At 38.2% G+C, this 27,158-nt stretch overlaps 1 long non-coding RNA gene across 1 annotated transcript; it reads right to left on the bottom strand.

Moving 5' to 3' along the window:
- Positions 1-20,892: 20,892 nt before the first annotated feature.
- Positions 20,893-25,864, bottom strand: LOC138840999 (uncharacterized). Its single transcript, XR_011376294.1, has 3 exons — positions 25,744-25,864; positions 22,633-22,669; positions 20,893-20,922 (listed from the first exon to the last, which is right to left on the bottom strand). It is a non-coding gene; the product is annotated as an uncharacterized lncRNA (long non-coding RNA).
- Between the last annotated feature and the right edge of the window lie 1,294 nt (positions 25,865-27,158).

Genomic DNA, 27,158 nt, shown 5'->3' with positions numbered 1-27,158 from the left:
CCTTGACTTTTATCAATTAATTTTGAAATTTTATCAAAAATTTGGAAAATAGTCAAGTCCAAATTCGGAGAACAAGGTACATATTGCTATAAATAACCCCTAAAGTCCCATAGGCCAATGGTGTGATCCCAAAGGAGATACCAGTGGGAGGTAGTGGAATCTTTGAGACAGAAAGCCTAACTGAGAGGTCTCTAGGTCATTGTGGGAGGAGCGTTGCCCTGAAAGGAATTGTGGAAACCTGGTCTCTTCTTTCTCCTCTTCTGCTATCTAGCTCATGGAAGGATGGTGGGGTTCTTTTTCTACCACACAATTCTATATGCCATGCCACAGACATAAAAGGAGGCTAATATCCCATGGATTAGAACTTCCAAATTTACTAAAGCTAAATAAGCTTCCTCTCTAATTATCTCACATATTTCATTGTGGTGATGGATATTTGGCTAAGGCATAACTCCACTTTTCAGGGATTTGGGGACATATTGGTTTTGAAACTCGGGGCCTACCTGTGCATCACCAATCCTAGCTTATTTGTTGAGACAGTGACTCATTGTCAGAGTTGAGGTGTAATATTAATCTTCCTGATTCCTACTTCCTGATAATTGAGATTACAGGAGTGTATCTCCATGCCAAGACCCCAAGAAACTTTGTTAAATCTTAAGAATCTTTATTTTAAGTAGGTCACAAGCATACTATATACTAAGGTGAACCACAAGTAAATAAAATTGTATTATTCTTCTAAAATTATTAACATCTTATATAAAGATGTATATAGAATGAAATATATGTGAACATGTCATAAAATTTAATATGCCTACAAGAATGAAATAAAATTAACCTTATCTTAAGGCTCAGGATTATAAACTATAGCTTTACTCTATCCCTAGTCACTACTCCAATTTAAATACATCATTCATGCTTGAACTTTGTCTTTGCGCTACCATTCACAACTACTTTTTAAAACTTCATTGCCAAAGAAGTGGAATGAAACTCTTATCTATGATATATTTTCTTCCTTATATAATATGTGAAACATTTATGATATGGGATCAATGAAATAAAATAATGTCTACTGAAGCTCCTTTCCTGCCCCTGGCCTTGGAAACTTAGCAATTTTTGACCCAATTTTCCTGTCACTCAGTGCCTTCTATCAGCTCCTTCAGACTCACTTGAAGAAATGGAACATTAATTGGATTTGCCATTATGTCTTGGCTTATTTGGGAGACAATTTTTCTGTGACATGGAATGAGTTGCTAATTCATTGCTTCAGGAAATGATGGGTGAATAGTCTCACATCTGGTAAACGATGGCCTTCCTGCCTCTCGAGGCAGCAGCCGTACACAGTGTTATTTGGAATTAAGAAAAAATAGTGAAGGAAGTCAATTTTTGCATTTGCTATGGATTCTTTTTAAAAGAAAGAAGCAAAAAGATAAAGAAAGAAAGAAAGAAAGAAAGAAAGAAAGAAAGAAAGAAAGAAAGAAAGAAAGAAAGAAAGAAAGAAAGAAAGAAAGAAAGAAAGAAAGAAAGAAAGAAAGAAAGAAGGAAGGAAGGAAGGAAGGAAGGAAGGAAGGAAGGAAGGAAGGAAGGAAGGAAGGAAGGGAGGGAGGGAGGGAGGGAGGAAGGGATGGAGGGAAGAAGGGAGGGAGGGAGGGAGGGAGGGAAGATTTACAAGCCAAAGCATCTATTGTCTCTGACAGAGAATCAAGTCAGCCAGAGAATAAATTAAGCAAAGACCCTTCCAGTATCTTAATGGAAACTCTGAAAGGTTACTGTAGGTTGGATCATGTGGAGTAGCTTCTGCTCCTCAGAGTAGGGCCATGGGAAACTGCTCAAAAGTAATGACATGGGATGCTTTAATATTAGGCCTCTAGAGGAAATGATAAATGTTGATTTAGCTTTCAGTGAGAATCATACTGTAAATTGGATGATAAATTCAGCTTCACTTTTATATCATACCTAGACTGATCAAAAGAAGTATGGACCAGGTTAAGTGTGTCTCATGAAAGACACATACCAGACCTGACAGGCTTTACCAGACAGGGAAATCATGATGCCTCCCCCTAGTTATTTTTCCAGTAGTAGGATTGTTGGTGAACGTTTTTTTTTTAATTGTTGTAGTTGTCGTTTGTTTTTGTTCAGGTCCTTAATGGCTAGGAGTCTTGATTGTAGCAGAGCAGAGCAGAGCAGTGACCTCCACGATCACAGCAAAGCAATGACTTCCACCTGATCCTCTGAAATTCCCAGTTGGAACAATTAATTTTACAGGAGGTTATGCTTTGTTTCCCTGACATTTCTACTTAGGATGTTGATCCATGCCATTATGATCCATTTTGACAGCTATATTCACCCCAAGCTGAGACTGTTCATTGACCTTGCTGAGTGCTTGTCATATTGGGATGTAGCCCAAGTGTTTTCTTCATCATAGAACATGGACACAGCACGTACAACGGCAGAGTAATAAAGAGATACTATGGATTTTGAAATGATTCTGCTTACCTAAACCCCAAGCCTTGCTCCACACAGATAAACACATCCAGTAGCTCATGAAAAATAAGACTATTCCAATTAAAGCAGAAAATATAGTGAGTGTATCATGTTGTAGCATCAGAAACTGGAAAACAAAAAGCCTTAGTAAGGGCCTGTTTCCACAACCTGTGTCTGATGCTATTCAGACACTCACTCTGGGCCTTAGAACCACCATCGACTAAATATTCCCAAACTGAGAGCCTTAACAAACAATTCCTCTTTATAATTTGACTATCACAGGATTATTCTCCAGTGACAAAAACTAACTAATGCAGGTGGTATAGCCCTCACGTTCAGAAGTCTACTTATCAGAACTCATTTTACCAATTGACCTAAATAATTGGTACAAATTGTGTTTAACCTATTTCCATTTCTTAAAACCAGGAAACTGACATGGCCATTTTAATAGTCAAAATGAATCTATGAAAATTAATTAATTATACTCCTTGGCCTAGGTCCAGAAAAACAAATCTTGGGGCTTCAAATGAGTTAGCATTTCCAGTTTCGTGGTTGGCAAAGAAATAGATAATTTTTTGTTGTTTCTGTTAACATTTGTAGATATGGGGATATAGGGAAAGGCTAAATGATAAGACATGATATGGTATCTGAAACGTTGGAATCTATGATAATGTTTCAAATTGTTTTCACATGTATGATCTCAGATTTCTCCTCCCACTGTTATTTTCTGTCTAATCCCATCATCCCCAGTTCACACATGCGGAAAATGAGACCTGGACTGTTGTAGAAGTCAGTTGGACAGTGCTGCTCACCAAGTCTGAATTAGAGCACTAAAAGTGGACCTCACCATGGATTCTGTACCTTAAACTGCTAGGTCCCACCCTGCAAATTTTTAGTGGAGTCAAGTCTCTTTTGTCCAAGGACACTAGTCATTATTAAGTAGTTGGAGGAGGAGAGAGAGACACAGAAAGAGAAAGAGAGAGACAGAGAGAGACAGAGACAGACAGAGAGAGACAGAGAAACAGAGAGACAGAGAGAAACACAGAGAGACAGGGAGAGACACAGAGGGACAGAGAGACACACACAGAGAGAGAGGCTGGCATTTATGTATGGCAAGCCTATTCAAAGCTCTGCTACATGGTGAGTTATTTGGTCATCAAAAGTACAAAATGTAGTATCAATGTCAAGGTATCGTACAGTTTAGAAAATGATGATGATAGAGGGGAAGGGATTCATCCAAATTGGAACCTCTCTGAAATGATGAAGCTATGGTTGGAATCTGGGATGTCTGGATCTTGAATTTAGTGCTCCAGCCATTATACTTTATTCCTAATCTAAATTCAATGAAATGGTTCTGCATCTTTCTTAATATTTACTGCTTCTTTTGCCACATATAAAAATGCCAGTTTTAACAGTAGATTAGAAAAGGTAAACCATTAATTGGCAAGTCAACACAGGGGCAAGATCTCTGTGTCTAGGTCTGGACTTCACCCTTCTCCGTATTAACACTAAGAGGGAGAAGATAAATTCCTTCTTCTTGTGGCAGGGGTGTCATGAATACTATGGGATGAAGGGGCTCCGTCCCAAGTGCTAATCGTGCTGCTCAGCTGTGATCCAAAATATCTTCAGACATTTCCAAACACCTGTGGCTACGGGAGTAGAGGAGAGACAAAATCACTCCAGCTTTAAAACCTTTGGCCTGGGGCATGAAAATGAGGCACACATCCTTGGATGGGATAGAGCTGTAATGGCTGTAGGCCCAGTTGAGGTATGCAGGGTCAAGAACACTCCTCTCTGACTGTCTTCCACCATCATCTCCTTGAACGGACAATGACGGAGCTTGTCTACCTTGACCTACTCTTCCAACATGTAGGAGAGAGCAGTTGTTGGGATGGTGTCCTTCCATCCAAGCAGTGTTGGAGCTACTTGGAAAAGGGACTATTTCCTGATAAGAAGACCACCAGGGAGGCTCTAGCGCTCCCAGATATCTACATGCCAGAACGTATAGTGTTATTGCTAAAACAACTAACAAACAAGTAAAATAGGACAAAGGAATGAAGCTCAACGTCAGGCTATGGACCCGATGCACTGAGATGAACTGAGATGCACCACGTTCCCTCAGTCAAGGCTTGACTGGATGATGACGTTGCTTTGGCACTTGGCTGTGGATTCTAGATGGAGAAAACCCAGAAGATGTTTTACGCTTGCAGCATGGGATACATTATGTTTTCTGAGTCCTGTGAAGCACAGAGTCGAGGACTTCCTTGATGGGTAAGGAAACCTGATGTACTCATTTATTATAACAATGAGGTCATTGGAAGACCCATAAAAGTGAAGTTGGTTATCCAAGTTCAGATCTAGTTTGTTATTCAGATAATGGTTCCAGGCTTATTTAACAAGCCAGTTTTGACAAGTTGAATTTCTTTATAGGATGTTTGTTTAATTGTAGCAGAGCCATCCTATCATAAAAGTATTTTCAACAGTGTAGAGAAAACTGAAGACAGAATGCTTTTTTTTTTCCACAGTGAGATTTATATATCCTTCAAATGAAGACTTTCTGAGTCACATTATTATTAGGAACCTCAGAAATCTCCACAAGCATGTATTTTTCTTTCTTTCTTTTTTAAAAATATGTTTTTTATTGTAAAAATGCTGTACAGAGGGGTTACAGTTACACATGTAAGGTAATGAGTCCATTTCCTATCGAGCATTGTTACTTCCTCCTTTGTTTTTCCCTCACGATCTTTAAAAAAAAATCAGACAAAAGAAGAAAATAGAAGGAGGAGGAAGAAATTGCACATATATAGTCTTCAAGAGAGCTCAGAATCATTGAAAATTTGATTACAAATAGATAAAACATCTTAATTTCTTTCCTTGAGGCAAGGTGACAGAGTAGAATGGCAGAAGAGAATAGATAGATGACTCTCAAGAAGTCCCCAGCCATTTTTAAAGCTTATAAGTGAATGCAAGTTTTATCACTGCTTTATGCAATATGAAATACGTGGCCTTTAGAGATATTCAAAGTTTTATCCACACCCCTTCTGGACCACCACTGAGCCATGTAACTTTCCTTGAGCCTCATTTCCACATGGAAACACATAGAAAATGCCTCTTACATAAGGCTTTTTTTAAATGCCTATAAAAGGTATTTTTAAAACTTAGCAAAATACTTGAGTTGGAATAGAATGTATTATTATTATAACATTATTATCCCTAATATCCTTCTGGCATTTATTTATACAAATGAATATCTGCTTTTCCAGGATTTGAAACTTTATCTTGCTCTCCCTGTGAAGCTATAATTTTACTTACTTTTCTGACATTGTACATAGGTGGGGAGGGAAGATGACTAATGTTTCCATTCTTACTAGAATGACATTAACAAGTTGCTTATTACTATATTACACATTCTAAATAATGAATAAGTTTGACTTAGGAAAGTCACACAAGTTAGTATCCATAAACATCAAACCACAAAGGATAATCTCACACAACCCACTCTCACACACACTGATTTCTTGACAGTTTGAGAAGACAATAGTCAGCCAGTCTGAGAACCTGGTGCAAAGAAGTGCTAACCTAAAAAACAAGGCAATAAATAAGGGATGAGACTTCATGAATTTTAGGCAACTATTCAGGATGGCCAAGATGAAATCGGCTGTGTTACCCTAATCAGAAAAGCTTGGCAGTCTGACTCATAGGATGCTATATTATATAAGAAACATCATTCTTCATCATATAACTCATTAAACGGGCCTGAAAGACACCTGTATTTAACTACCACTGTGACCACTGCCTTCTTCCTTGTGTTAGAAAAACAAAAGGCAATTACTAACCAATGCTAATAATTGTACACACACAGGATCCAGGATGCATTCCACTGAACTGTTTATGACTGACGATGACTTTGCTTTTTGCCTTTTGTGCTTTGTTTCCTGAAATGTACATTTAAACAAATATAGGTTATTAAAATGTCAAAGAACTTTCCTCTAGTAAAACTATAAGAACTTAAATGCAAAAATTATACAGAATGTAAGATAAAGCCACAAAATTCTCTAAAGTAGGAAAAATGGAAAGGGAAGTAGAAAGATAAAACTTATAGAATTAATTTCAGGAGTTTGGCACCTAAAAAGAGTGTCAGAAAATAACAAGAAAGTGATTTTTGTAATTCATAGATCTGAAAAGCATGGATTTTTCCAGGAGTCGTGGTGTAGACTTGTAACCCAAGTCTTCAGGAGGCTGAATAAATCAGAAGATTCTGAATTTTAAGTCTAGTTTGGGCTATATACAGCAGGACCCCATCTTGTAAACAAACAGGCATAAAGGTATCTTTCTACTGAAAAGGGTATATGGAGTTCCTAGACCAATAAGAAAAGAATCCCAGCTAGGTAATTGAGAGTATTTGTGATCAGGAAGAGATAGAAATTTCCCAAAGGGAAGGAAAAACATATTCTAATACAAATTTTTAAAATACATTGTATTGAATCTTAGAAAACAGTGGAATAGGGTATGAAAAATTCTGACAATTTTTAACTCCGATATTTATATCCTACCAAATTATCAATCAAGTATTACAAGTATGAGGGAAAAGAATCTGCCAAGGAATTTTGTCATGAAGAACAACTTTAAGAATCCCACTTTGAGCCAAGCGCTGGTGGCTCACACCTGTAATTCTAGCTACTCAGGAGGCTGGGATCTGAGGATTATGGTTCAAAGCCAGCCCAGGCAGGAAAGTCCATGAAACTCTTATCTCCAATAAACCACTCAGAAAACCAGAAATGATCCTACGGCTCAAGTGGTAGAGTGCTAGCCTTGAGCTGAAGAGCTGAGGGACAGCACCTCGCCAGAGTTCAAGCCCCACAACTGACCAAAAAAAAAAAATCCACTTTGAATTCATTATTAGTGAGCTACTAAAGGGTTTTAGCAAAACCTGGAGTTAACCAAATAAGAAGGAATGGAAGTTTCCATGTAACCTAGGAATGATGGAAAGAAGTCCTATGATTACTTCAGAATGGGTCTAGCAAATTATTTCTTATGATGGAATAGGAATTGTACTACTACACAGATAAAGTTCAAAAACATAATCCTTAGTGGGAAAAAAAGTAGCCAGGAAAGGCTACCTATGTATGATTACACCCAGGTGAAATATCCCAAATAAGAAAAATCTAGAAAGACAGAATTTAGAGGTTGTGCTATAGTCTGTGAGATGCTGATTGACATGAGATTTTTTTCTTTTTGAGGATGGTGAAATTTATTCTTAGTGAGCTAGACTTAGTGGTTACACAAAGTTCTGAGAAAATGTATTATGTAACACTAAAATGTGCACCATAAAATGGTGCATATTTTACATTATCTGGACTTTGGCCTCTGCCAACAAATAAAACAAACAGTATACTTGCAAGGCTACAGATCTCACCTGCAGTCAGGCTATTAAAGCTAACAAGAGCCAGATAACCACCAGATCTATGTCCACTACGGTGTTAGGGGATTCTCTCACTCTGGGGAAGTGAAAGAAAGTTAGTACAGGAGCCTAGCTTGTCACTTTCCTTGAAATGACAAACTGGGGACTCTTGGGATCAGAAGATCACTTGAGGATCTTAGAGACAGGAGCTATTTGCAGTCACTAAGAAGAAACTTTGACAATTTAACAACAAAGATGAGTGCCACTGAATTTCAGCCCAGATTGGAACCCAACTCAGTTTAAAATGTTCAAAAAAAAGTGGCATGCCATTCACACCCATAAAAGAAAATAATCATAATTTTTCTAGTGGGAAATTGGTGGAAATCAGTAAGACAAACTAAAAGTCTTTGAGATGAAACTTTCTTTCTGAAATATACAATGCCCTGGGCCTGAGAAACCTCTTCCTTCCCTGAGTCAAAATAGAAGTTGAGTTACCTTTGCACCATCTCATGGATCAGACACTTTTCTATCCAATGTGGCACTCCATCATACATTTTGAGAAATATTCTATACTGACTCTGCTCAGCTGGCTTTCAAACCCAGGAAAATAGCTAATTTATTTAGCTCATAAAGTGTGTGGATTGACCTGTCTTACACTTCTCAACATTTTTCTGTAGTAATTTTTCTCTTCTCCATGTGTTTTCTCTTTCAATGTATAAACCTGAAATCAAATTGAGATTAGATGGTAAGGAAGGAAGACACAAAAAAAGAGAGAGCACAAAGATGATGCACTCTTTCATCTTTGTACTTGTTACCATAGTTACTCTGTTTAATGAGACTTGGTTATCCTTTTGTTCTCTGTGGTCCCAAGTATGGCTTTATGATGTCAGAATCTTTGTACAGAAGACAGTGACCTCAGCTGTTACACCTTTAAGATTAAAAAAAACCTTTCTTTCACTTGAACACAGAGAAAGAGATGAGAAAGTATGCTCCAGACCTGATGCCCCAGCCTCTCATTCTTCCAACGCGTGAATAAGCTAGCAGTGTGTTGAGCAGAGAGTGAACCAAACTAGAGAGGAATGTTCAATATGATTTCCCTTTTTACCCCCATGCAACATGTGTGCTAGTCAAATTAGTTCCTCATCAGGACAGGAAACAAAAAGAAGTCACATTTTCCTCACCAAAAAAGATATACACATGACAATGGACAAGTGAAAATATGCTTCAAAGCATATTGCCTTCAAAGATAAGCAGATTGAAACCAAGTACCACCACACGCCCATTAGGATGAATAAAATCAGACACTGAGAACATCAAGTGTTAGTTAAGGGTATGGAGTTACAGGAACTCTAATTTCTCACTCAGAGGAGAAGAAATAGGTGTAGCCATAGACAGTTTGGCAAATTTTCACAAAGCTTCCTATAATCTAGTGAATATGCTCCTTGTTACTCATCCCAAATATTTTTAAATATATGTCCACATTTAAACCTGAGCATGGTTGTTTATCACAATTTTGTTTATAATTTGCAAAACTTGAAAACAACCAAGATATACGTATATAAATAAACTGATACATGAAGACAAAAGAATATTACTTGCTAAGAGGAATGAGCTAGCTAGCCATGAAAATGATATACAGGAATTGCAAATATATTTATTACCAAGTGAAAGAAGTCAGTCTGACAAGCCTACTTACTATATGATTCTAAATACATGACACTCTGGAAAGACAAAACTCTGGAGATGGCATAGAAATCTGTAGTTTGTAGGGATAAGAGAAAGGGACAAAGGCAAAACACAAACATGCTGTACGGTATTACCATGGTGAATGCATGTCATTCTGTATTTGTCCAAAGACTGCACAAGACCAGAACTGAACTCTAAGATTAACTAGGGGATCAGATGATAATGATGTACCACATGGATCCCTCAATGGTATGAAGTGTACCAGTCTGGTACATGGAGGGAGGGAATAATTGAGCATGGGAGAGGCTATGTATGTATAAAATCATGGGGTATATGGATAATTTTCCTCTTAATATTTCCACAAACCTAATCTGCTCTAAAAACATTGTATTAGATGTGTAAAAAAACATTTACTTTATTCAGTGGGCATCTTGTAGAAATCAGCTTTAAAAGTAACCCATGCCTCTAAAATATCATCAGTCCTATTCTCCATTATATCATTCTGCTTGACCTGGGTCAGAAAATGTTAAGGCCTTCGTGAATCCGATGATAAACCTGGGCTGTTTTCCTTCAAAAGGGTGTGCAAAACTGTGCTGGGCTCCGTAGTCTCTGGGTTTTCTTTGGCTGTTGGAACCCTCTCCTGGAGGTACAGGACCCCGGGGTGTGTAATTGAGATATATTTCTAAGGGCATAAGGTTAGTGTGAAAAAGGAGGTGGCAAAGGAAAACTCACTGAGTATTAGAGTTCATGCTTAATGCTGAAATCTGAGCATGGCGTCGTCTGTCCACTGCCTAATCATAGTGATCTGAGAACTGAGAAAGCCCAGGAGAGGCAGGATGAGATCAAATGAGGTGATACATGTGAAATTGTTTTGTAAATAGTGAAGTTCCATACAGTGCTGTTAATTGCAAAGTGATATACTCTGATATCAGAATGCAGGCTCGGGACTTCCTATAGGAAGAGAATATAAAAGAAAGAGATCTTACAGTCTTCATGCCTCAAGATCTTACAGATTAACAGGGGACAAAATGTGGCAGAGCTGGTTTGAGGAAACAATACACCACATGTATAATAACCTACAGGCTAATGGGCTGCACAATGTAGGAGTTGTTATAGAGTGTTCAAGGAAAAAGTTACTCCCAGCCGTGTCTAACAAAGTCTGTTTTAGCTTTCTCTTTTTCTTCAGCTCCTGGAACTGTCAAGTCCTTTCAAGTGCCTTGTTTTAGTTAATGCCCACAATAACTTGTGTCAGCTTCATTTTATAAATAAAGAAAACTGTGCTTCGGAAAAGTTGGATAAACATTCCCAAGATGACATAATTCAGTGACCAAACTTGGGTTTTAAACCCAAGCAAGTCTGTCTGATATAAAGCCACTGGGATACCCTACTTACTTTGACTGTGTGTGTGTGTGTGTGTGTGTGTGTGTGTGTGTGTGTGTGTGTGTGTGTGTGCGTGTGTGTGTGTTGGTTGTGGGGCCTGAACTCTGGGCCTGGGCGCTGTCCCTCAGCTCTTCAGCTCAAGGCTAATGCTCTAGCACTTGAGCCACAGCTCCACTTCTGACTTTTTCTGCTTATGTGGTGCTGAGGAATTGAACCTAGGGCCTCATGCAGGCAAGGAAGCACTCTACCACTGAGCCACCTTCCCAGCCTCTACTTTGTGTTTTTAATAGAGGAAAACATCTATTCATCAATGGTTCCCTAATTGAATAAGAAATAGCACCAAATGGCCAGTCATTCTGATCCCTAACCCTCAAAAATCCCTGTGGTTCAGGGAGAGTGACAGATGCCTATCAACATCCCAAGGTCTTGGCTCTGTCTTTGCTAGATCATGGAGAAAACTCATTCTCTGAAAGAACAGTTCACCTTATCATTCAACTGGCTAGGAGCCATCACATTGTTCTTGGTTATTATGCTGTATAATACTGATGATGATTATGAACGATTTTGATTTTATTGTGCTGTGCCTTAGGCTTATTTTGGTTCTCCTGCCACTGTACTTCAAGACTTTATATCTTACCTTTGACCATAGCTGTAAGTCTTCTATTTTCTCCATCAGACACATTACAAAGTTCTGTTGAATTTTCTCTACTCACATCAAAGTTACAGTTCTGCCGAATCTCCTTTACTCATAGAGTGATCTTGTGTAGGAGTTAAGCACAGTCTATGGTAATAGAAAACCTATGATCATCCCCCACAGTATAACCCCTGCTTTCACTGTATCTGATGTCGGTATAATTTGTGGAGGGGAAGGGGAAAAACAAGTCGTTTAAATAAGGATACAGGTGGACCCATTGCAACAATGAGAAGTACAAGTTGTCATGTCGAAAACGAACTTTACAACTTTGGTGGGGGAGAGGGAGGATTGGGTGGGGGCGGTGGGGGGAGGCTGGGAAGGGGAAACAAAGGAGGAGGCTACAATGCTTGATAAGAAATGTACTCATTAAATGGCCCATGTAATTGTAACCCTTCTGTACAGTGTTTTCACAATAAAAAAAAAGAAAACCTATGATCAAATTCCATCCCACTACTAGCTGTAAAAATCTTAATTAAGCTCTTTCATAGCAGTTCCTCTCATGTGTAATGAGTAAAATTCATGGACCTAGTTAATATTTAATGAAGTGCTTTTTGGTCTCCCAAACAAACAATAAGCAAGAAAGAAAAATGTCCATGTGAGATTTGCATGTTTTGAGTTCTTTGAATACTTTATAAATCCAAGATCAAAGGATCTATGACCCAGGTGTTGTCAAGTGCCTGTCTTCCATGTTCTACTGGATATTTTTTTCTTTCCATTTTTTGGGTTGTTCATTTGCATAATTTTGAAATACAGGAGGTCAGTAGCTTGCAAATAAATGTATGAAAATTAGTGCCAATTTTCAGTTCTCTCTGAAATCTACAACTTCCTATTCTATTGGGAACATCTGTTTGTCTAGTTGCTCTTCAACTTCAATAATAATATGTGCTGTTTTATGGGTGATGTTCCAACCCACTTCTCCCCGAACTTTCAGTTTCACCATGTCTCTTGTCGTCTGGTGGACATAGAAGTGCTAATGATGCTAATCAAATTAAACCTACTCATCTCTCTTCTAACCAATTATTCTGTGCAATGCATAGGTGCTAAGGAATGAAATGAAAATACATTAAATAAATTAAATGAAAATTAAAGTTTAAAATGTGTTTTATACAAATGGATTGAGAAAGATTAAAAAAATGCCCCAAATCCTAGATATCCATGAAGACTGACAGAATGGGCTCCAGAGGGGGTTACCTGGAGAAGACACTGATCTGCTTCTAACAATAACAAAGGCATGGAATATTATTGTCTTACTCATGTCATCATGTACCCAACTCCATCGTTCCTCCCCCCCCCCACCCCGGAGTGGCAGTTTCGACATGGGATTCAATGCTGAGGAAACATCAGGTCCATTGCTCTACCCATTCCTTTCTGTAACCACAAAAATCAGCCTCCTACTTTACATCTGGGTTAAGATAGCTCTCTGGAGACAACTTCCTTCAACAGACCAATCAATTCCTCAGCAGGTGAACCAGAAACATGAACTTCTGTTCTGCACAGAGTTTCAGTATCTCTGGTCTCAACAAACTATCCAAAGGCTAGAAATGAAAAACAAAAGGAGTAAGAGAGACCATAAGAATGGGAAAGGATGTAGGGTATTTCCCCTAAAATAATGGCTTCATTCTGCTATTATTCAAAGGAAAGAACCTTACAGTGTAAAGTCTCCATTTAATTGTTGCATCTCTGGGTCACAGTTCAAAATGAAGGCTCCTCCAACTCTCCCACTCCCCACCACTTGGCAATGCACTGCAATCATATCACTGGAGTCATTGTTTGCCTCATCTGTCACATTTTGTTATTTATTTAAATATGGAATCCGGAAACTCACATTGAAATTAAACATCTTGTTTCCGATGGCTAGGAGCCAGAGAGAATTTGTATTTGGAAGGCTCATTACAAGACACAAACCAGTGGTTTTATATAATGTCTTTCCTACTTACTTTCACCAAGTGATTAGTAACTGGTTATGACTGAGCCACTACACACCATGCATATAGAGAAACAAATAGCTCAAATATTTTAATGCACAATGTGTCAAGAACAGAACTGGTATCTATGGAAACAGTTTGCCTTTTAAATACGGTGCTTAGGTTAGTAAGATCTTCAAAACAGGGTGCCTTAGATCAGATACTAGAAACCTAAGTTGTGTGTTGTGGGAGACATAGGTTTTCTCTGTCTTGCCTCAAATTGTCTTCAAAGATTATCTTCAAAACAACTTTGCCATTTTTCTCAGTATCTTCTTTTTGAGGCCACCATTGAAATTTAGCAGTTTATTAGAGAAGGAAGGTCAGCTGCCATTTCATGGAATGGCAATTTTGAGCCAAGTGATAGAAAGGAGATGTCCTTACATTCATTCATCTATATCCATATTCACTCTGCCGTGAAGATATCCTTGGGAGAGCAATCCGATAACCTCTGGGGAAGGATCCCTGTCTGTCTGTCTGTCTGTCTGTCTGTCTGTCTGTCTGTCTGTCTGTCTGTCTGTCTGTCTGTCTCTCTCTCTCTCTCTTCTATTAGATCCTATCCACAGATGCTTCATGTGTGTTTTTAAGAATACAGTTCAGATGATATCAATGTACTTTTTACAGGGAAGAAAGCAAGACAGAAGCTCTAACCCATCGGAATGTGAAAAGCAGCATGATCACAACCTTCTATTGCTTGTAACTAAATGAGCCCCCTACTCCTGCCATTGTTTGTCAAAGATACTGATTTCCTCCCCCTATCATCCCACATGGCTCAAGCATTTCTGTTGTCCTTTCAAAACTTACCTTTCCTTCAGGTTTAGTTCAACCACTTTGTGATAATTCTGTATGACTTCAAAGGTAAACATACAGAATAGCTTTCTCAGAGCTTGAATTCCTGGAACACAAACTGGCTGGAAGTTAGATGTAAGATTTTTAAAGGAAAGTGCTTTGAAATCACTATGTTTTGGGGAGGGCCATCACCACAGTGGCTTCGGCTTTTCCTTCTTAAGAGTTCTGGAGCTGAGATTATGTCTCCAGAGTCTTTCACTGAGACAATTGCACCACATCCCAATCTGAGCCCCGAGTAATGCAGTTTATACCCCATAACAATTTGGGGAAACAACAAAGAACCATGAGAAGTTGACACTCCTTCTCCGTTCCCAGAGAATGAGTTGTGAAAGAACTCAGGGCAGCAAACCACACACTCACTATAGAGTCCATGGGCTCACACTGTCCTCACTGAAAGCTGTGTGATTTCAAGTAAGCTTTAAAAATATAAAAAAAAACTTACTTCATAAGAATGGAGGAAATATACATTTATTTATTATTTTCTATGCCATGAGGTTGTATTGATTTTACCTGTCGGTGGTTCCCCATTTGTCCCTTTTTTTCTTCAACTCCTCTTCACTACTTAATCCAGAACCTCTAGATTTCATTAAGACTTTCTACTGGCTTCTCTGCTACTGGTCTGTCCCTTAACTCAATTATTCTCCAAACTACAGCTGACATTGTCATTGCTTCACTTTGCAGATGCAATCATATACTTCTTTTTGTTCTCTTTGACTTGTAGAACCAAATGCCAAATCCTCATCATGGCATTTGGAAGGCCTTTGTGATCAGCCTTTCCAGAACCTTCCTCTATATATTTTCCAGTGTTCTAGTCCTCCAACGCAATGGCTAAGCTCTAGCCATCTTGTCCTACTCATTTCCTGCAATATCTCAGATAGCTTCCTTACCTTGCACAATTTCTCCTTGTTAGTGGGCTTTCTCCTCCATTTGTTACAATACAATACATTGCAACAATAAATTACTCCACATAGGATGAAACTTTTCTAAATTCTAAAGAGCTAGATGCATGGGATGCAGAGAAAGTACCATCTGGCATTCTAGAAATACGCGAGTAAAAAGTGAATTCATATTAAAGAAATGATAACTTCTAGGAACTCAAGCTACATAAACAGCTATTTCTAAATCAACTGAGTTTCTGCATGGTGGGCCAAGAGATACCTTTCATGGCTAGGGGACATGCAGTTTTCTAGATCATGTCCCAGCTCTCATTCCATATGGGGCCCCTGGGATTCTCCATCTGAAGGAATGGTCAAATCTTCACTTCTAACATGCCCCTCCATATAGTTCGTTGTGAGTGAGATACAAGGTACTTCCTCAGTACATGGTCGTTAGTTTGCTTGGGTATTTAACCAAATGGGCCCTCAGGGTCTTAGAGATACCAGAATTATCTATCAACCAGGCACATAAGTACAGGAGAAAAATTCTTAAAGGAAAAACATCACTTTGAAAACAGGTAGGCAGCTTGGATGGGAATGAGGGATGCGAACCAAACACCCTTCTTTTGTGAGTCATTCTTTAAAAGTCTTGCTTAAATTTTTTTGTTTTAAAAAATTATGATTTGAAAGCTTCAAACAGCCTAGGGAAGTAAATCCATGCATACTTCCAACATTAGTTAATATTTACTAAGAAATCATAGGTTACAACAAATTAAACTTTTTGGCTCTCTCTCTGAGTTTCTCTGGCCAGCCATGTTAGTGACTGTTCCTACAGATAGTTTATAACTCTATTTTTTTCACTCCTCTAAAACAAGTGAAGTAAGAATCAGAAGAACTCAGGACGCATGTGGTGCTTAAGCCAGGGTCTTTGGAAAATAGATTTGAAGTTGAGGAATAGATCAATGTGAACAGGAAGACATGAGATCTGCCCACTAATAACTGGGAAAAGTGAGCTAGATTTCTCCTTGTTGGAGGTAGAATTCCTTCATATAAACCTGGGCACCCTCCGAGAAAAGCTTTATAGTCCAAACTGATGTTTATTTTGGACTCCATTTCTCGTTCAGCTTTCACTTGTGACCTTAGCAATGAGCTCACAATTGGAAGCGAATCTGTCTTCTGTTTCTACTGTTAAATGATTGTCTACCCACTGAAAAACCACATAGAACTTACAGTGTTGTCCACAGCAGTTGCTCTTCTGGAATTATATAAATTGTATCTACAATGTTTGCAAATTTAGACTCAGCTGCTGAAATATTTCAAGGAAGATGATTTAATTCTTAGTAAATGGGACATTTCCTCTGTTCAGTTTTCTGCTTTGTTGCACCCTAGAAGTTTGGTGAATCTAACCCATTATACGTATCTAGGGAGATAGAAAAGACAGGCCATATGGTTTTGATACCATGCATGTGTTTGGCAAGTGTCTCAGACTGAAATCCTGTGAATCAAAAATGACTCTCAGAAGTTATTCTTAGCCTCTTAGATATGAGTTCCTCATCTTGAGAAACGGGCAGGGCTTCCGAATGTCTGATTGAGTCATAGAGTGCCTAATTTGGCATATATCTTTTGAGGATTTTAGTTAGCATTGATTCAGTAATATTTGGAAGCTTTAACCTTCAGAATCATCAAGGAAAGATAGAAAATGATTTTGAACTTTTTTCTATTGGTCCCTTGAATAGACTGTAACTCATGTACATTAGAGAAGACATTTCTGAAATTTTCTGGATGAGATGAAGAGAGCAGAATGAACTCATATTTACTCATTTTTTCTAATAAACTCTTATTTGATACTAACTGAAGGCTGACCAAACGGATTTACAAATAGCCATTACTGATACCTCCTAACAACTCTATGAAATCCATTTTATAGATAAAGAAATTGAAACACCAAGAGGTTAAGAAACCCATAAATGAAAGAGCTACTAAATGGATAACTTGGGGTTTAAATTTAGGTCTGTCAGTCGTTAAAAGTTGTCAAAGCATTTCCATTAAGCCTGTCCTTAATGTGAATGCATCTTAAATTTGAAAACACAACCATAGTTAATAGGAACAACCAATCCTAGCCACTAAGGGAATGAGAATATATTGCTGGATGCAAAAACACCTTCCTCCCTTGGGCTATGGAACCATTCTCTCTCCCACATTTCCTCCTGTCCTCCCTTTTTCTACCACCCAAGATGTGTCATGAACTCCCACAGGTCACAAATTAAGAAACATTGTTTTGAAAGTTCTCCTCAAGCACGCCTCGGACATCCTCTTGGTTTGAATAGCCCCAAAACCTTTCAAAAGGGAGGCTTTCAAAAGGAGGTTTGTAAATCAGCAGACCTGGAGTTGCACAGAGGCAGTAAAGACATCCTTAAGGTCATTCTTTCTTTCTCTACACTGATGTATTCTCTCCAGAGTGATAATAATCTTTTTTGAAATGCAGGTCTAAGATGGAAGGAATTTTTATCTGGAAGAGTAATATAAATTAGCTTTGACTGCCAGTTTCCACTGATTATTACTTTCCAGGCGGAATTCCTACAAATTCTTGAGGCATGACCTCCAATGAAAAAATAAAACCCCTTAAAAAAAACTTGTTGAGAAATTCCAGATAACTTTCACAAGAGACTTAATTTTAGAGCATTAACACAATCTTGGTTGGAAAGATAAAACTACAATGCAGTTATTTGGTAAAAGTCATTACTTTACAATGAAGTCATTGGAGATTATTTTACTCTGCTATCTGTCCCTCCTCTATCTTTCTCTCTTTCATTCTCTCTCTCTGTGTTTCTCTTAAACTTGGTTCTTTTCCCCAAAAACTAATTTTATTATGCATTACTCAGTGCACTCTGGATTCACCCTTATAAAAGGATAAATTGCTTCAACAGATAGCCAGTTAGAAAGCAGCCAGTTTGAGGTTCAACCTACCAGGGTGAGTAAAGATGACCGTAGTTGTTATTACATCCTAGCAATATGTACTTTGCATTATCACATACAAGGTTAAACAATATTATATTGCAGAATCCCAAATTGTTGGAAGAGTGGATTCTGAATGTTCTCATCACAAAGAAACGATGTATGTTTCAGATGATGGGTAGTCTACATATCCAGACTGGATCATTTTACAATGTATGAAGGTCACAAGATGTCACACTGCACCCCATAAAGATATATATATATATAGTTGCCCATTGGTTTTTTTTTAAAAAGAGCAAGATATAAAGTAATTGATCAAAAGAGTTTTTTTTTTTCCCAAAAGAGGAGAGAAGGGAGTGAGAGCATGTGTATTGGTCCTTAGTATGGGTTTCATGGTGGAGGGGAACTCCCACTACAGAGATAGGGAAAGTTGCAGTCAGAAAGTTGACGTGATTTATCCAAGGACTCATGACTTTGAATTTGTGTAGTAGCAGTGATTCAAATCCAGGAATGTCTGAGTGTAAAGTTGGTTCTCTTCCCACTGCTGACTACTGCCTTTTCTGGTTCTGGGTTTAGCTTAGGTAAGAAAACAAGGAGCCAGGAATCACGTGTGCAAAAATGTATCTGTGGCCCAGAAGGTCCCAAAGGGAACAAGTTATCATCGTATGTGACTTTGCTCAAAGTTTTCATGTACTTGAAGCTGAATAGATCTTTTCTAAAGGGTAACTTTTCTTTGACTGTACTTTCTTTTTATTATACTCTGATTTATATAGAAGAAATTCAATAATAGGGGAAATGTTTTGGATTTATTCTTATATTTTGGGACATTTACATGTAGTATCTTGTGAATAGAATCATTATCTTTCATATAAATTTTCCCTTTGCCTGTTTTATTAAAGTGTTTTTGACACATAAATCTTGAGAAAGTTAAAATCGATTTACAAAAGAAGAAAAAAGGAGTTGGACAAATATCTCAGGTATACAGCATATGTTCACTTCCATGGTGTGCTAAGTTTGATCCTAAGCCCCAAATGGGGGTGAAAGCAGGGGGAGGGAGCTTTTGTAAATTAATGAGATTCTTTATCAAAATCTTCTAATTTCCAGTGGATTCATAAGAAGCTAGTGGTGAAAATTACACTTTGGACACTTAAATGTTTGTTTCTTCTTTTCAAAAATATTCCATTTTACTGGCTAGTATATAAAAACTCCAAATAGGTTGTTTTTCTAAGAACAATCCAACTGTGAATGCTTCAACAAGAAAATCCACAGTATTCATTACACTATTTAAATCCACTTAGTGAGCATCTTCTTTATTCATAACAGTAGTAATGCAGAAATAAACACATTCTTCTCAGTAATGAAGGTAAACATGAATAAAAAGCAAACAATTATTATATGGGATTCTGAAAATCAGGTCTGACATACAGACTTTGAAGGAGCAAAAACTGGGTTTCTAACTTCTCAGCTGTCAAATCAGACTTGTACTACATGACATTTGTATTAGAACAGAAGGAAGGTATAATGAGTGAGTGAGAAAAGCATACAATTTTCTTGTTCATTTAGACTCAGGACTCCTTTTTTTTTGCATTCTCTTTTTTCATATGTGACTTTCTGTTCTTCCAAAGCAACCTGATGCAATTTCACATGTATTAAGCCCCTTAGTCCTGTGGTTTCAGGAATGTGATAAGAAACAAGTACTTCGTCATTTGTAATACATGAATGAATGTCTATTGTAACTTCAGTGAGATAAGATAGTACAACCAGTGCTTTTTAGCTAACAGAACATTTTTATTGTTTTATTTTTGTCTTTGTGTTTGGTGTTTTCTTATCTATAGCTGATGCTGACCTTGAACTCTTGTAGCTCAGATGGACTTTTAATTCGCATTCCTCCTCCTTCATCTTCCTGGGTGCTGAGATTACAGATGTGTACTCCAGATCTACCCAACATCAAAAAGACAAATTTTAAGTGTACAATCTAATTATTTCTTCTCATCACTTGCAAAACAGTGGCCAGTAGTATTCCTTAATTTTCTTAACAGAGTTAGAATCATCTATATTTTTTTAAGATTTAAAAATAAGCTACTCAGGAAGTTGAGACAGGAAAAATAATGAGTTCAAAATTAGTCTGAACTACATAGTGAGATCCTGTCTCAAAAACTGAAGAAAACCCAAAATTACAGATAAGGAAAAAGAGTCAGAGAGAGAATAAGAGAGAGAGAGAGAGAGAGAGAGAGAGAGAGAGAGAGAGAGAGAGAGAGAGAGAGAGAGAGAGAGAGAGAGAGAGAGAGAGAGAGAGAGAGAGAGAGAGAGAGAGAGGAGAGAGTATGTTTTTGTGTGTGTGTGTGTGTGTGTGTGTGTGTGTGTGTGTTGAGGTGGGGTTCTTTATCAGACAGGAAGGTAATGCTATAATGTGAAAGTGGGAGGGGACATGACTAGGGAGAATCAATGAACAGCTATATTAAGGCTGCATATTTCTCCCAATTTTTCCCCAGAATGATCCAATATTCCATTTTTAAATACAGCTTCATCTATTATTTGTTTCTACTTCATTTGCATTTATCTCACCTCAGAGTTATTACAAATATTCACTGATGTCCTCATTCCTAACTTCTTTCCTTCCATTTATTCAGATTGAGTTTCCTATATTAACACATTCAAAGAATCATATCACTAGTTTGATAATATAGAATACTATTGAAGGCACATCACATATTCTAAGAACAAATTAATCTTCAACTTCTCTTTTTCTATTCTTCTACACACAGCTCTAGTTTCCACAGGTTCAAGGCTCCTGTCCATGTTCAGTTGCTGGAGGAGCATGGTTCTCAGTACTCAAACTACTTGGTACAAATCCTGGCTTCATCTGTAAGTTAGTGAATCTAGGCAAGTTATCCTACTTGTCAATGGAATTCCAAGTCTGTTTATTCCTCTGTAGAGATAATACCACCTTCATGATTGTGGTGGAAGAAAATGAGAAATATATCTGAACATATGTTACCTAGTGTTGGGTATACAGTAGCCTGTCAATAAGAGTCAGTTTTCTTTCCCTCCAATCAGGAATCTTGTTTCCTTTCCCCACCCCAATCTTTGCCAAGGCCATCATTTTCACATTTTTTTTTCTATTCATGATGTTTGTTCTCCTCTTGAAAATCATCTAGGCTATTCCAGCTCTCAGGAATTCTTCCCATTTCTCTGTCTAATGTTCTGTGTGATTTCCTACTTAACCAAGTCACCATTTGTCAGTGAGAATTCTTTGGTCTTTCTTGACCCACAATCTTGGTTTATTGCTTTTCTTGCATCAGGTATTGCATGTGTTTTTGCTTTGTTTTCCAATGTGAAATATAAGCTCATAATAGGCTCCTGGGAAAGAGCTAGGGTAGGGGTGACATTATCTAAAAAGAAATGTACTCTTTACTTGACTTATGTAACTGTAACCCCTCTGCACATCATCTTTATAATAACAATAATTTTTTAAGAAGGTAGGCCCATTCACTCCCTCTTCTCTGGCCTCACCAGAGGTAGATGTCTAGAAGGTACCCCACTATATCTTAATTGAATTGATTCCTACATTTCATCATCTTCACATCTACTCTAGGATGCTTATATGTGACACCAAATTAGTAATTACTATTACTAATTTGATTAATTCAATTCATTCATTTTCTAAAAAATTGTTCCTGGTACTGATTTGGTTACTCAAGATGCATCTATGCACAAGAGAGATGACTTCATTCCTTTGATGAAATGTTTTCCTCTAGTATGGAAAACACACAATGCATACGTGTACAATCATTTCAGAATCATGAGTTCTCTGGGGGAGCTTAAAACACCATGATAAGGGGCTGGGAATGTGGCTCAGTGGTAGAGTGCTTGCCTTGCATGCATGAGGCCCTGGGTTCGATACCTTAGCACCACACAAGCAGAAAAACCAGAAGTGATGCTGTGGCTCAAGTGGTAGAGCACTAACCTTGAGCTGAAGAGCTGAGGGTTGGCGCCCAGGCCCATAACTGACAAAAAACCAACAACAACAACAGCAACAACAAAACCAACAAGAATCACAATGATAGACAATCAGGGCTGTGTCTAGAATTCTCTGGGATTTCTGGGCACGGGAATGCCATTGGATGGTGTTGCTTGTTGCCTCTCATCTAATGTGTGTGGATCACAGCTGTGTTATCTGTAAGGGAATGCTCCCATTATGTAGCTCAACAATTCTCAGATGCTATTTTATTGCCACAGTTCCACTGAAAACCTTTAATCTAGTTTACAAGTGAGAAGACAGAGATACACATGGAAGATGGAAGTGAATGATCAGAAACTAGAGGGCTAAACATAATCATCTTAAGATACCTGCTTGGCTGCCACATTCTTCTGCTGTCACATTCTTCTGCAGAAAAAGAAAAAATAATAATAACCATCAAAACAAACAGGCAAACCAATAATATCAGTGGACTTTAAAACTCATTTCCAACTTAGGGATATGATTTATTCCTCTGTTTCAATCATTTTAAAATTGACTTCACTTGCTTCTTAACTTTAGTGGCCAAAAAATATTTTAGTGGTTGCCTAAAATTAAACCAATTATAGGACAGAGAATTACAACAACTACAAATATTAAGATTATGGTTGCATAAATTCCCTTCAGACTCAGCTGTAAATCACCTTTTCCCCTCTGATCTCATAACTCTTTGCACTTCCTTTAAAGCATTTGATGTTTTTTGTCTTATAACATCAGTTCTCTTACACTCTTCAAGGGTCACAATCTGTGAACGAGAGCATTCTTAGTTCTCTTTTGAGTTGCCACTGTAAACGGTCATACATTACAGTAGATGCTAAACACCAGACATGAAATAAGTGTCAGGGATTGAGTCCTTCTTTTGAGTAAGCACACCTCTCTCATCCAGAGGGAGACAGTGAAAAATTATTTTGGGCCTTGATAACTAGCATACCGTACCATGAGCAGTCTCCACAGGAGGCAGCCTTGCCAAGGAAAGCATTCATCTGAATGTGTAAGATCTGGTGTGTCATCAAAAGCATTTAGCATGAGTTCATTTCTGTGGCACTGATTTTGCCAGTAGACTGTTAGGTAAGTCAGAATACTATGCTAGGTGCTTTGGGTAGAATTCAGAATAGGTACATAATACAATTTAGCAGATTAGCAGTATAGACCAGGAAACATGAGTCCCCAAACCTAAAGTCGTATATAGAATCAAGTCCTAAATTAAGTAGTGAAAGTGCATGAGACAGAAATCCAAAGAGTGATCATCAAGTAGCAACCATGTAGGGCAGAGAAAACACCAGACCCTGGATTTTCCATAAAAGTGCCAGGTTCTGCAGGAAGGTGCCAAACTGCCTCATGGCACGAAAGACCTGTCTGCACAAGGTTACTGCACAGAGTCTGTCAGAAGGACGAACAGAACTGGTTCTTTTTAGTTACTTATTTTGTTAATCAAGGAAGCGACTTGGCTTGACGCAGGATTGCAGGTTTTTCAGAAATTCCAGTGTCAGATATTGTGCCTGAAGGAGAAACACGTGGAGAATTTGTAAGAATGCAAAACTGTCCTTGAGCAAGAGGCAGTCAGCCAATGAGTTCCCAGACATTACTCACTAGTTCGGCATATCCCACGGCTGCAAGGCTGGCAAGCCAGGTCACAGAAGGGGACCACTCTATTCTTTCAGAGACTCTGACTCCATACGTTGGGAAGGAAAAAGAGGAATTTCTGATATGGAGATGAAAGATATAAGCACTATATACTAAGATTACTAAAGACAAATGTTAGCGGACAAGGGGACACTAGGTAATGTGGTTGGACATAGATCTCAGACAATCAATGCATCAGGCACTCCAGACACAAATGCTACCCCCCTCCCCCACCACTACAGTGTACTCCATAAGTAGAATAGAAAATGTATACTCTACCTACTATCTTTCTGGGCCTTTAGCCAGGGCAGAAAGTTTTGCGGAGGGTAGGAAAAAGATACACTACTGAAACAAAATAGCCAAAGAGGCCCTCTTTCCCAAATCTCTTCATTTATTTAGAAAATATGTTCTCTGGGTACAAAATGATATAATACCACAAAAGACTGGGACTGCCAACATTGCTGGGAGAGACATGAATGTGGATGTGAAATGCTAAAATAACTGTCTGGTGACTTAAAATTAGATTGTGCAGAATGCACAATGGCAGACTATGGACTACATACATCATGTTTGCCTACACACCATGTGTATAGACAGCCTGGTCTACACACACCAATTTGTTGTGTTATGCCCAAATACTGTGAGGATTGGAAAGGTGAAGGACTGTTTGTTTCACCACAAGAAAGATAAAATGGAAATGGAAATAAAGATCAGTATATGTCCTTTGCAATAATAACCGCTTACCTCTAGCACTACCATGGTTAGTACAATGACTATCATCACATTACAAAAATTCCACTTTTTTTCTTTAATTTGTACCACTGGGGTTTGTAATCAAGGGCTTGTGCTTGTTATGAGGTTTAGCATTTTTGTCTGGGGCCAGTCTCATACCACAGTCATCCTAACTCTATCTCCTCTGTAGCTGGGGTTGCAAGTGAGATGTCAAACCCTGCTTACTTGTTGAGATGTGTTCTCACTAAAGTTTTGCTGTTCTGGCATTGATTCATGGCTCATTCATGGAATAGATGGATTACTCGCATGACCTACTGTACCTAACTAAAACTCCACTTTTTCAATGCAGAATTTTGTTAGTTAACCTAGGATTGTTGCTGGTATCATCCCATTTCCAGATTGGAGATATTGCCTCGGCCAGTTTCTTGCAGTACATGAATGAGTTAACATTATCTTTGAACACTCAGTGTCTCAGCTACGAATGCTTTCTAGAAGACAATAAACTCTGTACAATTCATAGCAAAATACATAAATACCTAAACACAAACAACACCCGCATTGTAAATGTTGAGATTCCAAAGTGAAAAGACTTTTGAAAAAAAAGTATTTGGAAATTGCCTCGTGGGTTGCTTATCATTCTCAAAAGCACTAACTACCACCTCCACAGACCCACCTCTGCCCCTGCAATCCAGATTACACATTCTCTCATTTTATCTCCTCAAAAGATCCACAGTAACTTAGGTAGTATCGACACTGAACCAATTACATTTCCTATTCCAAAAAGCAAGTAGTATTGTAAAGGTGATTCTAATGTACTTTCTGGGAAAAGGTACCTTTGGGGATCAAAAGAATTAATGCCTCAGCATTATTGAAGAAGTGAACTCTCCAATCAGTTTCCTCTTCTCTAAGTTAAAGTGGGATTTTTAACATTTGCAATGCTTATTAGGTCAAAGAGCTACCCTTTAGAAGAGAAGGGTTCATTTTGTTTACTGTTTTATAGGTACCACAAATAACATTCCTATTTAGCAGGTGCTGCACAGGAGGTGAATCCAACGCTTTTACTCATTTCTCCCACATAGTTAACTTACTCTTTGCTAGGGTCCTCCCGGGCTCTCCTTGTGCGTGCACTTGGACTAAGAGCAACCAGTGGAGGGGCTGGAGGATTTGAAGAGCTGTTCTGAGTCAGAAGTGCTACAGGCTAACACTCAAGAATGCTAGAAGCAGGAACACACAGATCAAATACCAGTAGAAGTAAAGTAAACAAAATGGGAATGCTTTGAGGATGGTGGAGGCTCCTCTTATCGCCCGATGTCCATGCCCAGACTTCAAAGCACATTCTGTGACTCAGATCAACTCAATGACTAAGCACAAAAGGCCATGCTGTAAATTATAGATGGAGGACAAGAGGAAACAGTGACAAAAAGTTGAGGGGGAGAAAGTAAAATGAAAGAAACTTCATCTCTATGTGTTTCGTATGTCCGTGAGGATAAAAATTCCTTACTCTTATCAGAAAAACTAACAAGCTAGGAACGTGGTTAAAGAATGTTTGGGCAGGGAAGGGGTGGGAGGGTTGGTGGCAGAAAATGCTGTTTGTCTCTAAATTCAGCCATCTAATGTTCTGTGTTCTTGGGAACGTAAATTCTTCATAGCTGCCATTTCCTCGTTAAAGTGAAAAAATAGTTTTTCTGTTTAAGAATGGTTGAGAAGCAATAAATGTTTATTCAAGAAGGTGTTTGGCACAGTTCTTGGCATGTGTCAAGATACCTCACACATTCACTTTGATTGTCCTTTCTGTTCATTCTGACTTAGCCATAATATGTTATCTACCCTGAATCTATCAGGTCTAATTATAGCACAGAGGACTCCTTCTTTCGTTTTCTGGACTGAGTTGTTTCTCCTTGGGCCTGGATATGAACTGTGAGCTTAATCCCTCCTCCTCATACTGTTAGACTAGAAGAGAGGGCATATACTTTAAAAATTGTAAGACACAACAATATCACTTGACCAGTGGTGAACACGTGTGGACTGTGTTCAATACTATAATCTCAGATTGATCATCTAACTTCACCTCTAGCATATCATGAATCAATAGTACAAATGTTCTACTTTGAATGAGAAGCTAGGTATATTCCAAATTCAGTACCACAAAGCATGCTTGTGCTATTTCCACACCAATTTCAGTCCTTGGAGCCGGTCACTGACACATGGGTTTGCTTTTCCTGTGATATCAGCAGTTTCTTCAAATCAGGTAATGTGTCTTTTAGATCTACCCATCTTCATATTTCAGATGTACTGGCTCACAGGACAAATTTTAAACAAAAGAAAAAGGTTAAATAAACTTAATGTGACTCACAGTTAAAGACATGTGTTGCTATTATGCTTCCTGATTACATGTATAAACTTCACTTGGACATCTTCGCTACTTCTTTAAGTGAAACCCACCCTTTCTGTCGGCTATTTGTGCCTTTCCTTTCCTCTTCTTCCTTAAAACCAAAATCCTACT

Source organism: Dipodomys merriami, unplaced genomic scaffold (genome assembly GCF_024711535.1).
Source record: "Dipodomys merriami isolate MVZ:Mamm:240054 unplaced genomic scaffold, mDipMer1.0.p SCAF_31, whole genome shotgun sequence".
Lineage (NCBI taxonomy): Eukaryota > Metazoa > Chordata > Mammalia > Rodentia > Heteromyidae > Dipodomys > Dipodomys merriami.
The sequence above is the reverse complement of the archived record's forward strand: the minus strand, read 5'-3'. Positions and strand labels throughout refer to the sequence as shown.